The sequence below is a fragment of the Macaca fascicularis genome, chromosome 2 (assembly GCF_037993035.2).
Source record: "Macaca fascicularis isolate 582-1 chromosome 2, T2T-MFA8v1.1".
Taxonomy (NCBI): Eukaryota; Metazoa; Chordata; class Mammalia; order Primates; family Cercopithecidae; genus Macaca; species Macaca fascicularis.
The window spans coordinates 190232550-190246539 of NC_088376.1; the positions used below are offsets into that span (position 1 = coordinate 190232550).

Genomic DNA, 13990 nt, shown 5'->3' on the forward strand with positions numbered 1-13990 from the left:
ACTTAATCCATCATAGATCACCTTGTTTTATTTAAGAAATTAGCTCTCTTTTGTTCCAATCACTGTATTAGTATTGCCCCACGCCACATGCAAAACACTACATCTATTCCCAAATGAGAGGCAATTGCACCCTGTGTTCCTACTTACACAGCACTCGAATTCTGAACTCTTCACTTTGCTTCATGTGTACATTTATCTATCACTAGAACAGTATTGCATTGTTTTAAAATGATGCATATAGTGTGTTTTATAAATATCTGATAAGATGTATAATAACTCTTTGGCTTTTTTTTTTTTTTTTTAAACAGAGTCTTGCTCTGTCACCAGGCTGGAGTGCAGTGGTGCAATCTCAGCTCACTGCAACCTCCACCTCCCAGGTTCAAGCGATATCCCTTTCTCAGCCTCCCAAGTAACTGGGACTACAGGCACGTACCACCATGCCCACCTAATTTTTTATATTTTAGTAGAGGCGGGGTTTCTCCATATTGGCCAGGATGGTCTCCGTCTCCTGACCTTGTGATCCGCCTGCCTTGGCCTCCCAAAGTGCTGGAATTACAGGTGTGAGCCACCGTGCCCAGCAAGTATTTTGGCTTTTTAATTTTTATTTTTGGAAATCGATGAAGCTACTTATGACTCTTTGTTCTTATACATAAATTTTAGAATAAGTTTTTTTAAATTCTTCTTAAAATCAAGTTGGAATATTTGAAAATACTTTCTCTCTATATTTCTCTACCATTTTGTCTTTAGTCCAAGTGTTTACTTATATGGTTGTTTTGGGTTTCAGACATGATCTTATCTATGTCAGAAAATGTAGCTTTATTGTCACAATTTTAAAAATGTTTTTTAATCAGTTTTTGTTAATATTCTATGCAGATTCTGCCCTGCTCCTGGGCAGAAGGAGACACATGTCCCAACTCTGTCCTTTCTGCTTCAGATATCCTGATGGGGTTCCTCTCTGACTGTTTCCTGCCCACACCTGTTCTCTTGTCACACCTTTCCCTACTGAGTCAACAAACTCTAGAGCCACAAGACCTTTTCTTCAGGGTGCCATGGGGCTGAAGGGCTAGGCCTACCTCCTCATAAACTAGGGGGATAGGGACGCTGTCGGCCTTGGAGTCTGTGCACAGTGTCAGGCAGCTTTGATCTTCTTTAGCCCTTGTAGTATTTACCAGCATCAGTGGGACATTTACTGTATGCCAAGAATCGTGTTCATTGTTTGATATGTATCAGTTCACTAAGCCTATTCCTATTTTATTGATGAATTAACAGAGGCACAGAGAGGTTAAGCAAATTGTCTAGGGAGCTCCGAGGCCAAGGAACACCCATCTTTGCTGACCACCCATTCAGCCCTTGCCACTGGGCACTTCCCACCTGCTCCCTGCCATCGCCTTGAGTTTGCTCAGCCATTTGGCACAAGTAGGTATTTCCCTGTTGTCAGTAGATTGCAGCTCCAGGAATGATCAGGGTCCTGCCTACGAGGGGTAAACAGGGCCACAGGACAGGACTAGCAGGCCTCAAACTCTATGTTGGCCCTGTCCCAGGTTTCCTCCCTAGCCCAGAGTGAAGGATTCTTGAACTCCTTAGAGTCCATTTATGGGGATGAGGGCAAGAGAGATAGGCCTAAGAGAGCAAAATCTGACTACAGGGACCATAACTGCAAGGACTGAGAACAGAGAGCTCCAGAACAAGAGAGGGAGAAGCTATTTCATCTTGCTTCCAGGCCCCACACTCTTACCTGCCCCATTTACTCATTCACGACACATATATTGACTACATGCTCTGAGTCAAGCTATCCTGAGTGATAGGGATTCAGTGGGAAGCAGAAACATAAAGAAGAAAACCTTACTTGCTGGAGTGGACTCACTTGCCATAACTCTAGATACTGCCAAGACCAGGCCCAGGAAATGTACACAGCGGGATGCCTTCCCACTCAGGCAAATCCCTGGTGCTCAGGGATGAAGCCTGTGGAAAGGAACCATCAGGCTGCTGGGGGCTGTGAGACTAGAGACTGAAGCTTTGACCACAGGGTCAGCTGCTGCCACTACTCCAGTTGTTGCCATGGGGTATTGGAGGTCCAGTGTGGCCCAACGCTTTGGATTTTGCAAACAAATTTGGAATCCGGAATTTTACATAAAAGTATCAATTTGTTGTTGTTGTTATTTTTTTAATTCACATAGGTTTTTGGGGAACAGGTGGTATTTGGTTACATGAGTAACTTCTTTACTTATGATTTGTGAGATTTCGGTGCACACATCATCTGAGCAGTATACCCTGAACCCAATTTTTAGTTCTTCATCCCTCACCCCTTTGCTACCCTTTCCCCCTGAATCCTCAAAGACCATTATAACATTCTTATGCCTTTGCATCCTCATAGCTTAGCTTCCAGTTATGAATGAGAACATATGATGTTTGGTTTTCCATTTCCGAGTTACTTCACTTAGAATAATAATCTCCAATCCCGTTTATTTGGCATTGCTGCAAATGCCATTAATTCATTCCTCTTTATGGCTGAGTAGTATATTACATCATATATATTATATATGCAAAATATATGATATATGTAACTGTGAGATACACACACACACACACGTGTGTGTGTGTGTGTATATATATATATATATATATATATCTCACAGTTCCTTTATCCGTTAGTTGATTGATGGGCATTTGGGCTGGTTCCACATTTTGCAATTCCGAGTTATGCTGCTATAAAAATACGTGTATAAGCATCTTTTTGTATAATGACTTCTTTTCCTCTGGGTAGACACCCAGTAGGGAGATTGCTGGATCAAATTGTAGTTCTACTTTTAGTTCTTTAAGACATTTTTGCACTGTTTTCCACTGTGTTATACTAGTTTACATTTCTACCAGCAGTGTAGAAGGGTTCCCTTTACATCACATACACACCAACATCTATTATTTTTTGATTTTTTGATTATGGTCATTCCTGTGGGAATAAGGTGGTATTACAATTGTAGTTTTGATTTGCATTTCCCTGATCATTAGTGATGCTGAGCATTTTTTAATATATTTGTTGGCTCAATTCAAAAGTGTTGGTCATTAATTCAAATATTTTAACACACCAAATACTCCAACAACAAAAATTCATATCCTCACTTTATAGATGCTATGTGACTGTCAGATTGTAGCAGGTTTAGAATTCAGTGCTTTATCTAATAAATGTTTTCATTTGGGTGTTATTCTGCTGAATAATTTCCTGGAATACAAAATACATGTCTAAAACACAGCAACTTTTTGTGTAAGCATTGAATTAGCACTTCTTGTATTATACAACCATAGAAACTGGTTAAAGGGCCAACTGCCTATTCAGATCATCCATGGATTGGAAAACAACCTTATAGGCTTAAGAGATGAAAGGAGGTCTTACTTTATCATCTTCTCTCCATTCTCAAACACATGACTACCTTCCAAATTTAAAAAATGCTACATATTAATACTCAATCTCAAAACAATAAAAAAAATACACTGTTATACTAGAGTGATAACTTGAAGGAGTTCAGTAAAGAAACTGGAAGATATTACATAAAAAACTTTTATGGTTGATAAAAAATGTTAAATGAAATAATAAAAAGAGAGCACCACGTGCACTATGAGGAGCATACAAGGAAGGTTCTCTAACAGTTAAGTTAATGTTCAAATGAAGGCAATTCTCTGCTCTTGTTTCAGTGGTGCACTAAGTGAAAATAATGTACCTCTATGTGTGTGTTTGTGTGTGTGTGTGTGTGTATGCATGCATATGCAGAATTCTCAACACTTTTATTATTTTTCTTAAAGTAATGCTTTTAAGTTATACTTTTCATTCTTTTATTTCAAAAAAAGTCTTATTTTTCTGACATAAATTATGATTATAACTATTTTGGTGGTTCTTTTTTTCTTTTCTTAAAAAAATGATTTTCCTACTTTGGCAAAGAAAAATGTGCTGGTCTCAAAAATGCTTTAGAATTTTATTGGTTCAAGAAATACAAAATTGTCAAAACTGTTGCTATTGAGCTTATTTGCTCTTCTTGTGTGTATAACAGACCGCCTCCTTCTCCTGGATTAAACTAACTGAACTCTCAGCAATGCTAATAACCCCAGGTTGGGTGGAGACATAAGAGAAACTCATCTAGGGTGATTGGTCTGATTTGATCAATCCCAATGATCACTTTACTTAATACCTATTGTCTATTGGGAAAAATGAACTTTTGACCTCTCTCTGAGCTGCTTCATTTCTCTGTGGCTTATGACTCCCTGAATTTCTTTTTAAGTTATTTTCTGGATTTATATTTAGTTCACATTCTCTTCAAAGAAAATAAATAATATCATCATTAAATTGTTCCAGTTTTGAATGGAATTCTGAGAACAATCTATTTATTTTACACATTTCTTGACTGGAGCAAATGGTTCTGACAAATCTATTACCTAATCTCTTTCAAGGCAATGAGTTTCTCATTGATCTGCTGGCCTGCTAGCCCTGGAAAAGTGGAGTGATAAGTAATCACCCACCATGAAAATGAATCCACAGCACTAATTAAGGAAACTCGCAATGAAAAATGGTAAACAAAGAGAGGAGTATCAATTACGATAGATGTCTACCTTTGCAAAGGATTTATAGGATGGTAAATAAAATGATGAATTCATTAAAGAAATGAGTGTAAAAATATCTTCATATTGATGTGAATGACAAAAGCATTTACAATATTTTTTAATACTTGGCAAGGAACACTACAAATGGATTTAAAATATATTTCTATTTTCACAAAATCTAGCTTACATCACTTCATCCATTTTATATAGACTTGAGCACATCCACATGCAATCAGTGCATATTATTTCTCTTTCCCAGGTGTTGAATATCTTACTAAAGTAAAATAGGTCATTTTACTATGTATTCTCTAATTTACTTATTTGGCTTTGTTAAATGTTAAATTATATTAAGCACATCATAATAAAAATTTATGAAAAATTTAATATTTAGAAAGGGAGCTGATACGTGATAAAATGCATTTCTTGCACTATATTCAAGCATGCTATACTTTCTGCATATTTATTTCTTCTCTATTATCATCCAAACCTTATTACATATATAATGGAAATTTCACTGATCTGATCAATATGGATCAATGAACAGTTAAAAATATGACCTTTGAATAAAACAAGAAAAGGCAGAAGAACCAATATTTCCTACTTGATTATTATATGCTAGGCGTGCTGCTAGGGGATACACACACACACACACACACACACACACACACAGAGTATGTTCTGAGAAATGCATCATTAGGTGATTTTATCATTATGAGAACATTATAGAGTGTAGTTACACTAACGTAGATAATATAGCCTACTATATACCTAGGCTATATTGTTTTTTGTTTTTGTTGTTGTTGTTGTTGTTGTTCTTTTTTGGGTGTGTGTGTGTATGTGTGTGTATTTGAGATGGAGTTTTGCTCTTTTTGCCCAGGCTGGAGTGGAATGGCACTATCTCAGCTCACTGCAACCTCCTCCTCCTGGGTTCAAGGGATTCTCCTACCTCAGACTCCCAAGTGACTGGGATTACAGGCATGTGCCACCACGCCCAGCTAATTTTGTGTTTTTGTAGAGTTGGGGTTTCACTGCGGTGGTCAGGCTGGTCTCGAACTCCTGACATCAGGTGATCCACCTGCCTATATAGCCTATAGTTCCTAGACTGCAAACCTGTACAGCATGTTACATTACTAAATACTATAGGCAATTATAAAACAATTGTAAGTATTTATCTATCTAAATATTGCTTCTAGGCTACAAACCTGTATGGTATGTTACTTTACTAAATACTGTAGCCAATTATAAAACTATTTTAAGTATTTGTCTAAACATATTTAAACATAGGCAAGGCAATGCACTGTATTTACATTATGATGACTACAGCATCACTAATTGATAGGAATTTTTCAGCTCCATTATAATTTTATGGGACTGCCATCACTAAGTGGCCTGTCCTTGACTAAAATGTCATTATGTGGTACATGATTCTGTGTCTGTGTGTGTGTCTGTGTATGTGCGTATATAAATGTGTATAATCATAATCTCTTAAACTATCTTCGTCATCTTCAGTCATAGCCAAGAAAACCTATAGGGAGAGATTTTTTAAATGCCTATGAAAACATATTTATTAGTCTAGACAGGGAATTCAAACCCAGAGTCACCTTCCTGTCTTCCGCCTCCATCTATGATAAACTTGTGTTAGAGAGACTTCTGCCAAAAAACTGGTAAAGCTGGTTAATATTAAAGCAAACAAGGAAACAGCAGTTTGGGGGAATGTTGGAGCAGACAAAGAAGCCAGGATGTGAGAAGTGAAGATCTTGAGAAGAAAAATGCATTAAAGAAAACCTTACATTTTCCACTGTTTTTTTTTTTTGTTTTTTTGTTTTTTTTTCCAACTTTGCACATTTGCAAATTCCTAGGGCAGGACAGGGAGAGTGAACAGAAAGCAGCATCATAGATATTTGGAGGGATTCATTAGAATTGCAAAGAAAAAATATAGAAGTTCGGGGTTACATATGGCGACAGGAAATTGAGCAGCTGATTTAGGAGTAAAGGGAATCCCAGGAAAATGAAGAAACATTTGTTGTGCCTTTCCCCTCAATTCTTTGCTGATTCCTAATCTTTGCATGAAGGACTAAATACAAGAAATTAGGAGGAAAAAAAGGGTTGATGAAGGCTAAAGAACTAAACAGAGCTCTTAACAATTTTATAGTGTTAGGGTAACAAGAAATGGACCCTTCTGTCCAACTTGGAAGAAGAGACCTGAAAAATACTAGCCTTTTAGGTGAGATCACTGGAAATCTATCCTGTAGATCTGTAAAAACCAAGTAGAAGTAGGCTGTCCCTGCCAAAACCTGAAACTAGCTTAGAAAAAATCTGTCTTAAAATTGAATCAAGGTGATCTATCCATATGCCACATGCCTAACAAATGAATACTAAGTTTTCTCTGAACCAAGGTAATGAAATTCAGTCGCTATGATTTTTTACATACCATGATTACCACTCAATTAAAAATCACCAGGCATGACAAGATATAGGAACAGATGGTCAAAAGCCTAGAGAGAAAAATAGACAATAGAATGAAACCACTAGTCATTAAGATTTTGAAGTTATCAGAAAGAAACTTTACTATAACTTTAAGATGTTCGAAAGCATGACAAAGACAGAGGAAATGCTGAGAAATTTTACCAGTGATTTAACATCTAAGAAGGGAGTAGTTTAGTAATTTTGAACCACAAAAGAAAATACATGAAATGAAGCACTTAATAGATGTGTTTAACAGAAGAATCATGACTAGAATATTGCTAAATAAAATTTAAAACACCATTTATTCCTCTTTTTAAGACCATTACACTTGCTATTACTTCTATTGTGAAAGAAAAAGAGTTTCTCGTGATTGATTCATTTTGGTGCCAGCATCACTATCACCTTTTCAGAGAGGCTTCTCTAATCACTCTATTTACTGGGTCTCCTTCCTCTCTACCTATCTAATACATCACACTTCCTTTGTTTCCTGCAAAATACTTATTAACGCAAAAAACCAAAACTATAGCTCATCAAAATAACAAATCTAAGAACTTGTATTTTCTGTGTAAGTTTAGGCAAGTTACTTAGCTGCTTTGAGTTCTTTTTTCACCAGCATAATGATGATACTAATGAACAAGTTAAACATTGTTGAGGAGTAAATTAGATACGCCATAGAAAACACTTAGTTCAATGCTAAGGCAGTTTTCATTTTCTCAAAGGGCAAAACAACAACATGAAGTGTTGAGGCTATTTGGGAAAATAACTAAAAACCCTTGGGCTAGATAATCTGAAAAGAGCTGCAGCTAGTGAAAACTGTTAATGGATATGATGTCAGATGTCTTGGTCCCAGCTCTCACATAACAGCTTACCTGTGTGGTGACATTGATCTGTCAGTTTTCAGGATTATAAATTGAGGATACTATGTACACATCATAATACCGAGATTGAGGAAAAATCAATGTCAACTTGGCATTATTAAATCTTCCTATAATACAACCCCTTGATTCACTGGCTATTCCATGATATACATTCCAGATATATCATTGTCCAAATATGCAGCATCACTTCTCTTTGGAGATATGGCAATGTATATTTTGAAACTATTCCTCTGTTTTACTGCATCTTGATCAAGTGGAAAAAGGTATAGAAAGGAATTTCATGTCTGGGAGTTTGAAAAAATCACATTGATTTTCTAATTAAATGTTATTTCCTACATGAAGCATTTAATTCTCCAATACTCAGGTATTGAAAATGATGCTGTTGAGTTAAAAAGAAGGCAAATAATCATTCACTTCTTTAAAGAAAATATTATTGAGGTTGGCTTGAGATCGATAAGAAGATCATGTATGGAAAAAATAGCATTTTTTTCTTTCACTGTTTTAAGCAAATGTATGCGAAGCTAATTTTAGATTTGATAAGTCAGGAGTCAACAAGCTTTTTTAAAAGTAAGGTTTCTATTGGAACTAATCAGCACTGCCTTTGTAGGGTGATAGAAGCCACAGACAATGTGTAAACAAATGAGAAATGCTGTGTTCCAATAAAACTTTATTTATAAAGATAACCAGCCAACCCATGAGGCATACTTTGTCAATATCTGTTTTATGTGATTAAGAAATTGTCACGATAGAACATTGAAAGTATAGACAAGGGAACACTTTGCCTTTTTAAGAAAAGCAACTTATCACAAATCTATGACTTGTAAGAGAGAAATATTCAAATAATCTGAGTTCTAATTAAGAGAAAGTTTAGGCAGGGTGCAGTGGCTCACGCCTATAATTCCAGCAGTTTGGAAGTAGAGGCAGAAGGAAGGCATGAAGCCAGGAGTTCGAGATCAACCTGGGCAAGAAAGCAAGGCTCCATCTCTACAAAAACATTTAAAAATAAACCAAGCATGGCAGAATGCACCTGAGGTCCCAGCTACTCTGGGGGCTGAAGCAGGAGTATTGTTTGAGCCTGGAAGTTCAAAGCTGCAGTGAGCTACCATTGTGCCACTGTACTCCAGCTGGGATGTCAGAGGGAGACCTTGTCTCAGACAGAGACAGAGACAGAGAGAGAGAGAGAAGGAGAGAAAGAAAGAGACAGACTTACCAACTGTACCTGCAATCCATTCCTTTTTCCCCAAACATAGGAAGCTCCTGGTAGTGAGGTAGAGCCATATGCCTGCATTTTAGCCAACAGAAACAGGCAAAAGTTTAAAAATGTTTGTAATTCCCACTCCTAGGCCATAAAAATTTCCCATGTATTATCTTGACTTAGTTCCCCATCTGTCAGCCAGATGCACAGAATCGAGTAAAAGACGGAGTCTCTGAGGGATGGGAGGAGCCTGAGCAAAACAGCTATGAGAAACAAAACCCTTAGCCCCCTTGCTGCCACCAACCAAACCCTCTATGCGTGACTATTAACTTCCATTTCGTTGATTCACTGAAATATAGGAACTGACATTTTACCAACTAGCATTAACTATCATAAAACACAAATTGGTATGAGAATACCTAAATGTGTAGCATTGATTTATTGGTTGTCAGATGGTGGTGAGGACATAGCTATAGTAGGCCTTATGACTGGAGCCCCCTGCTCCACCATGAAAAATACTTAAATGGATGCCTGAGATACATTAGAAGTGAGATCATGTGACAAGTAAGGACCTGTGATTTTAGAGGAAGTGACTGGAAAGAATCAGAATGTATATTGGTTACTATTGGCTGCATCTAGCAAAGCATTACAAGAGAAAGACAAGCTCAGATAATTATTACTGGTTTTTATGGTTAGGTCAAGAGTTTATAGTTTGGAAAAGATGATGGTTGGAGGTCAAGCTGTAGATAAAACTGAAAAACATTTCCTTAGTGCCAAAGGCTCAGTAAGATTTGCCAACTGATCCAAGTACTGAGTCTTACAGCAAAGATCGGATTATCAGGTTTGACCTTCCCAATCAAGAAGACATTTTCTAATAGCTTTAAATTGTCTGCCATTAAAAGGGGAGAAATGAAGGAAGCGAGAAAGGAGGAAAGAAAAAGAGAGAAGGAAATGAAAGATGAGAACGAAAGAAAGAATGTTTAAGAATTATGTCTAGGCTGGGCCTGGTGGCTTACACCTGTAATCCCAGCACTTTGGGAGGCCTAGGCGGCAGATCACTTCAAGTCAGGAATTTGAAATCAGCCTGGCAAATATAGTGAAACTATGTCTCTACTACTCGGGAGGCTGAGGCAGGAGAATCATTTCAGTCCAGGAGGTGGCGGAGGTTGTAGTGAGCTGAGATCGCACCACTGCACTTCAGCCTGGGCAACAGAGTAAGACTCTGTCCCCCCCCCAAAAAAAAAGAAAGAAAAAAAAGGATTTTGTCTAGAAAACTTTGGATGTGGTTACTGACACATAAAACTGGCAGGCAGGAAATAAAAGTCTTCTAAGTTTTGAGGAAGTTTTATTTCCAAAGAAACCACAACCTGGACTAAAAAATATTTTAGTGTCCAAACCCTTTAAAAACAACCTTTGCCCCCAAAGGTAATAAGGAGAAAGATCTACAGTTACCAAAGGTGACAGAGATGAATAAAAAGAACCACCCAATAAGTGGAGCCAGCCTTTGGAAAACATCTCCCAGAGAGCAGAATCCAGATTTGGATTTGTTTCTCACTTCTCTCGTTTGCATTTCATACCACAAAACGATGAAAGGGACTCAATTAGAAAAAATAATTGTGATTATTACTAAATATACAAAAATACAATATTTATACAACAAAATTGCAAAATACACAGATATGTGCATACATGCATACATCTACATTTATGAATAGATTTTTTAAAATCAGTATATGCCTGTACTTTCTGTAGTTCATAGTTCATTATCCTAATTTCAATATATGTAGCAAAAGCACTGGGTGTATATCCCAGTCACTGGCACATGCCAAGTGAAATCTCTTGGCCGGGCACATTCTCTGGCAGTCTTCTCTACAGGGCATTATGCAAGTCTTCCATTTTTGTCAGTGTTTCGTAGAGTAAGGAGAGCAAACCTTCAAAGTGTATTCATCAAAATCAGGTAAGCATTGGCATCAGTTCTACTTTTTCACTCCTAATACATAATTACCTTCTCAGTGACAGATGAGTTTTGCAAAAAACTTTTTTATGAAGACTAGATTGTAATATTTGAAATCTGAAGACTAGATTGTAATATTTTAAATCTATTCTTCATAAAAAGTATATCGAATTAAAATGTTTACAAATAGAAGCAAAAATAATATGTCAATATTTTATTTCCTTATGAATAATAGGAAAAATGAAATCTGACCTAATGGAGAAAAATGAATGTATTTAATCTCATGTACTGAATTTTAATGCAGTACATTTATATTACCGATTACTCAGACATAAAATATATTTTAATTCCTTTATAGTGACTGAACATTTTGGATAATTAAAAGTTAATGATCTGAAAAAGTAGAAGAAACCTCAGTAAGTATACTATTTATTTTTATCCCTGTTTAGATTGTATAATCGAAATGACTTAGCTTTACTGCAAAAATCATGATTTTTATTCTTCAGAATTCTTGTATTTAAACTCCAGAATATTGGAAAGCCATAGGTGTCATACAGCATATATTTTAGTGCTGTGGATACAGAAAATAATTGCAAAAGGCTGATGTATTTCTCTAAAATTTTACTATAAAATGTATCTATATTTTCATGCCATTTGCAAATATAAATGCAAAGAAAATATCTTCAAATCTGTCCCTAAAAAAGAAAACCACAACTGATCCTGAGGGGTTTATCTTTGCATATAGAGTTGTGTTTTATTTATTTAGTTATTTTACCAAACAAGCCAATCCAAATGATTAAGTAGTGTTGGAACGGAAACTAAGATTTAATCTACAAAAGCATATACTTAATATTTACCAGTTGCATTGAGTCAGGATACTCTAGAATGTGATTCACAGCAGTGATCAGCATTGTCTCTTAGAGATTTGGGCGGAAAACTCTCCGGAGCTCTTCCAGAATTTGCTTTCTCTCTTCTCTATTTATTCCTTTAGTTATGGTTTGATGAACTTGAAAGCAAAAGATGGCTAAGTGGCCGTGAAAATAAGGTAGACTTAATTTTTTAGTCTCAAAATTTTAGGTGGTCTTAAAATGTCACCACATGTGAAAGGCAAATGAGAAAAAATGAAAATATCACCATGTGAAGACTTCAGGTTTATTTCATACAACAGACGACAAAGGCTAATGAAAGAAAGGAAAGCTTTCTGAATACAGCGCAACAAGAAAGGCAGAAGCAAGAGTAAATGCATACTTACCTTAGATGCCATATGACAGGGCACCAAGATCTTTGACAGGTGATAAAGACACAACTTGGCACAATCAGCACTTATTTTTGGCACCTACAAAAGAGGTAGTGAAGCAGAAAAATCCATCCAAGAATTAATCTGCAGCTGCATAACAGCAATGCTTTGTCATCTCCAGGCTGTGACAAAAAACACATTCAGGTATATGAAAGTTCCTTAAATATCAGACCATCGGTGTAAATGTTTAACAACTGAACTACAAAGAGGTATTAATCAATAAAAAATGTATGTAAAAACAGGTACAGATTTCCCTTTATATTTTAGTTTTACCTTTAATAGATTTAAGAATAAAAAATGAATTTGCTAGAAGAATATCTTCAAGAAATTTTATTGCATGCAACCCAAAATAATTTCATAATTTTCAGTAGCCCAACTTGTGTTCCAACAGGATTTACTGCCATTTGAAGAGTCTGTGTCCCCAATTCAAGTCACTGGTAAAGCCACTGTTTGAAACACAGACATGGATCCCAAGCCATGTGTATCCGTCACTCTTGTCATGACTAATTAGATATTGTCTCTATTTTCCCATTTAGTTGAATACACATATGGGATAGCCTACCTACAGTGCTGCCCTGCATACATGAAAGCTTGTCATTATTTCAGGAGAAATCATCAAATTATTTTCTGTTGACAATAACACTTGGCCTAGTTTTAACCAAGCAGGTTGATGTTTCAACTTGATCTCAAGTAACAGTTTTAAGAAAATGAGAAATATGGTAATTACATTTAGTAGGAATTTATAGAATAACAAATATATAGTATTGATGAAATATATAGTGATGATATTTAAAGAAGTGCAAAGAATATAGGATTTGTATGTTTTGGTTTTTTTTGTTTTGTTTTTTTGTTTTTTTTGAGACGGAGTCTCTCTCTGTCCCCTAGGCTGGAGTGAGTGGCGCCATCTCGGCTCACTGCAAGCTCCGCCTCCCGGGTTCCCGCCATTCTCCTGCCTCAGCCTCCCGAGTAGCTGGGACCACAGGCGCCGCCACCACGCCCGGCTAATTTTTTGTATTTTTAGGCTATTTTTTTTGTATTTTTAGTAGAGACGGGGTTTCACCGTGGTCTCGATCTCCTGACCTTGTGATCCCCCCGCCTCGGCCTCCCAAAGTGCTGGGATTACAGGCGTGAGCCACCGCGCATGGCCTGTATGATTTTTTGTGTTATATTTAATCATGTTTCACTAAAATAATTTCCTTTAGCAAAATCTAATCAAGTGTTTTATCCTTTCTTTTTCTTTCCTTTTTTTTTAGTGAATCATTGTCTTAGGTGACATGACGGTATCTATCTCTCAGGATAAAATCCAATAATGAATTCATATACAGTTGTCCACTCATGTATTTTAAATGTAATGATAAATCCTTGGGATTCTGCTACACTAGATCTTTCTTAAAATCATGTAAAAGATCAAATTACTTAACAACCGATATTCAAGAGATTAAATGTGTGAAGATGCATCTTCATCTACAATATTCTTTAAGTTACCCCATTTCTATTATATTCCCAAATTATTTTGTTTCGTTTTTTCTCAGCAAACCACAACAACTCAAAAAGTATCTCATGCAAAGCTGTCTAATTCCTCAGACTTGCATTGTCGTGTTTGTGTGAGGACT

At 36.4% G+C, this 13990-nt stretch overlaps 1 long non-coding RNA gene across 1 annotated transcript in view; it reads left to right on the plus strand.

The window, feature by feature from the left end:
• Positions 1-13990, plus strand: part of LOC135969546 (uncharacterized) — a 71814-nt gene that overhangs the window by 20054 nt on the left and 37770 nt on the right. The window contains exon 2 of the long non-coding RNA XR_010584809.1: positions 11439-11496. This is a non-coding gene — a long non-coding RNA (uncharacterized lncRNA). The remainder of the gene's footprint in view (positions 1-11438; positions 11497-13990) is intronic.